This window comes from Ursus americanus, unplaced genomic scaffold (assembly GCF_024610735.1).
Source record: "Ursus americanus isolate L20-20 unplaced genomic scaffold, mUrsAme1.1.p SCAF_54, whole genome shotgun sequence".
In the NCBI taxonomy this organism is placed as follows: domain Eukaryota; kingdom Metazoa; phylum Chordata; class Mammalia; order Carnivora; family Ursidae; genus Ursus; species Ursus americanus.
In genome coordinates, this window is record NW_028273636.1 from 1,130,020 (window position 1) to 1,134,012 (window position 3,993).

Consider the following 3,993-nt stretch of genomic DNA (forward strand, 5'->3'; position numbering starts at 1 on the left):
CGGCTTTTTGCAAGGGGGTCTCAGGGCCGTGTGCCTCGGCTGTCCCTTCGGCTCCCCAAAGCACAGGGACGAGGTGAGGGGCTTAGACCATGCCTGGGCAATGTTGTTTCTTACACCTGGGTGTGTGGCCTTTTGTTGAGCTGGCTACCCCCACTTGGGATAGGTGTTCCACAGCAAGCACCTATTGTTCGTCGGAAGCCGTTTTTGCCCCAGGGGTCTCCGGGCTGTGTTCGTTGGGGTTGAACTCCTGCTAGCAAAACCGCCGGGTTGAGGGAAGCGTTCAGACTGTGCTTGGGCCCTGTGGTCTCTGCCAGGTCAGTGTATGGCATTTCCTTCCCCATGCCACAGGCACCTGGGAGCATGTCTGCACGTGGAGAAAGACTTTCCCGTGGGAAGCCGGGTTTTGTCAAACCGTTCCCAGTGCTCTGCTCCTCTCTTTTCTCTCCTGCTGCCAGAAGCCCAGGGAGGATGGGAGGGCTTAGAACATGGCTGGGCACTGTGGTTTCTTCCAGAGAAGTGGAGGGCATTTGCTTTACCTTGCCACAACCACTTGGGATAGGGTCTGCACCTCAGGAAAACTGTCTCCGTGGGAAGCCGGCTTTTTGCAAAGGGGTCTCAGGGCCGTGTGCCTCGGCTGTCCCTCCGGCTCCCCAAAGCACAGGGACGAGGTGAGGGGCTTAGACCATGCCTGGGCAATGTTGTTTCTTACACCTGGGTGTGTGGCATTTTGTTGAGCTGGCTACCCCCACTTGGGGTAGGTGTTCCACAGCAAGCACCTATTGTTCGTCGGAAGCCGTTTTTGCCCCAGGGGTCTCCGGGCTGTGTTCGTTGGGGTTGAACTCCTGCTAGCAAAACCGCCGGGTTGAGGGAAGGGTTCAGACTGTGCCTGGGCCCTGTGGTCTCTTCCAGGTCAGTGTATGGCATTTCCTTCCCCTTGCCACAGGCACCTGGGAGCATGTCTGCACGCGGAGAAAGATTTTCCCGTGGGAAGCCGGTTTTTGTCCAACGGGTCCCAGTGCTCTGCTCCTCTCTTTTCACTCCTGCTGCCAGAAGCCCAGGGAGGATGGGAGGGCTTAGATCATGGCTGGGCACTGTGGTTTCTTCCACAGAAGTGGAGGGCATTTGCTTTACCTTGCCACAACCACTTGGGATAGGGTCTGCACCTCAGGAAAACTGTCTCCGTGGGAAGCCGGCGTTTTGCAAAGGGGTCTCAGGGCCGTGTGCCTCGGCTGTCCCTCCGGCTCCCCAAAGCACAGGGACGAGGTGAGGGGCTTAGACCATGCCTAGGCAATGTTGTTTCTTACACCTGGGTGTGTGGCATTTTGTTGAGCTGACTACCCCCACTTGGGATAGGTGTTCCACAGCAAGCACCTATTGTTCGTCGGAACCCGTTTTTGCCCCAGGGGACTCCGGGCTGTGTTCGTTGGGGTTGAACTCCTGCTAGCAAAACCGCCGGGTTGAGGGAAGGGTTCAGACTGTGCTTGGGCCCTGTGCTCTCTTCCAGGTCAGTGTATGGCATTTCCTTCCCCTTGCCACAGGCACCTGGGAGCATGTCTGCACGTGGAGAAAGACTTTCCCGTGGGAAGCCGGGTTTTGTCAAACGGGTCCCAGTGCTCTGCTCCTCTCTTTTCACTCCTGCTGCCAGAAGCCCAGGGAGGATGGGAGGGCTTAGAACATGGCTGGGCACTGTGATTTCTTCCAGAGTAGTGGAGGGCATTTGCTTTACCTTGCCACAACCACTTGGGATAGGGTCTGCACCTCAGGAAAACTGTCTCCGTGGGAAGCCGGCTTTTTGCAAAGGGGTCTCAGGGCCGTGTGCCTCGGCTGACCCTCCGGCTCCCCAAAGCACAGGGACGAGGTGAGGGGCTTAGACCATGCCTGGGCAATGTTGTTTCTTACACCTGGGTGTGTGGCCTTTTGTTGAGCTGGCTACCCCCACTTGGGATAGGTGTTCCACAGCAAGCACCTATTGTTCGTCGGAAGCCGTTTTTGCCCCAGGGGTCTCCGGGCTGTGTTCGTTGGGGTTGAACTCCTGCTAGCAAAACCGCCGGGTTGAGGGAAGGGTTCAGACTGTGCCTGGGCCCTGTGGTCTCTTCCAGGTCAGTGTATGGCATTTCCTTCCCCTTGCCCCAGGCACCTGGGAGCATGTCTGCACGTGGAGAAAGACTTTCCCGTGGGAAGCCGGGTTTTGTCAAACGGGTCCCAGTGCTCTGCTCCTCTCTTTTCACTCCTGCTGCCAGAAGCCCAGGGAGGATGGGAGGGCTTAGAACATGGCTGGGCACTGTGGTTTCTTCCAGAGAAGTGGAGGGCATTTGCTTTACCTTGCCACAACCACTTGGGATAGGGTCTGCACCTCAGGAAAACTGTTTCCGTGGGAAGCCGGCTTTTTGCAAAGGGGTCTCAGGGCCGTGTGCCTCGGCTGTCCCTCCGGCTCCCCAAAGCACAGGGACGAGGTGAGGGGCTTAGACCATGCCTGGGCAATGTTGTTTCTTACACCTGGGTGTGTGGCATTTTGTTGAGCTGGCTACCCCCACTTGGGATAGGTGTTCCACAGCAAGCACCTATTGTTCGTCGGAAGCCGTTTTTGCCCCAGGGTTCTCCGGGCTGTGTTCGTTGGGGTTGAACTCCTGCTAGCAAAACCGCCGGGTTGAGGGAAGGGTTCAGACTGTGCCTGGGCCCTGTGGTCTCTTCCAGGTCAGTGTATGGCATTTCCTTCCCCTTGCCCCAGGCACCTGGGAGCATGTCTGCACGTGGAGAAAGATTTTCCCGTGGGAAGCCGGTTTTTGTCCAACGGGTCCCAGTGCTCTGCTCCTCTCTTTTCACTCCTGCTGCCAGAAGCCCAGGGAGGATGGGAGGGCTTAGATCATGGCTGGGCACTGTGGTTTCTTCCACAGAAGTGGAGGGCATTTGCTTTACCTTGCCACAACCACTTGGGATAGGGTCTGCACCTCAGGAAAACTGTCTCCGTGGGAAGCCGGCGTTTTGCAAAGGGGTCTCAGGGCCGTGTGCCTCGGCTGTCCCTCCGGCTCCCCAAAGCACAGGGACGAGGTGAGGGGCTTAGACCATGCCTGGGCAATGTTGTTTCTTACACCTGGGTGTGTGGCATTTTGTTGAGCTGACTACCCCCACTTGGGATAGGTGTTCCACAGCAAGCACCTATTGTTCGTCGGAACCCGTTTTTGCCACAGGGGTCTCCGGGCTGTGTTCGTTGGGGTTGAACTCCTGCTAGCAAAACCGCCGGGTTGAGGGAAGGGTTCAGACTGTGCCTGGGCCCTGTGCTCTCTTCCAGGTCAGTGTATGGCATTTCCTTCCCCTTGCCACAGGCACCTGGGAGCATGTCTGCACGTGGAGAAAGACTTTCCCGTGGGAAGCCGGGTTTTGTCAAACGGGTCCCAGTGCTCTGCTCCTCTCTTTTCACTCCTGCTGCCAGAAGCCCAGGGAGGATGGGAGGGCTTAGAACATGGCTGGGCACTGTGATTTCTTCCAGAGAAGTGGAGGGCATTTGCTTTACCTTGCCACAACCACTTGGGATAGGGTCTGCACCTCAGGAAAACTGTCTCCGTGGGAAGCCGGCTTTTTGCAAGGGGGTCTCAGGGCCGTGTGCCTCGGCTGACCCTCCGGCTCCCCAAAGCACAGGGACGAGGTGAGGTGCTTAGACCATGCCTGGGCAATGTTGTTTCTTACACCTGGGTGTGTGGCATTTTGTTGAGCTGGCTACCCCCACTTGGGATAGGTGTTCCACAGCAAGCACCTATTGTTCGTCGGAAGCCGTTTTTGCCCCAGGGGTCTCCGGGCTGTGTTCGTTGGGGTTGAACTCCTGCTAGCAAAACCGCCGGGTTGAGGGAAGGGTTCAGACTGTGCCTGGGCCCTGTGGTCTCTTCCAGGTCAGTGTATGGCATTTCCTTCCCCTTGCCCCAGGCACCTGGGAGCATGTCTGCACGTGGAGAAAGACTTTCCTGTGGGAAGCCATTTTTTGTCAAATGGGTCCCAGTG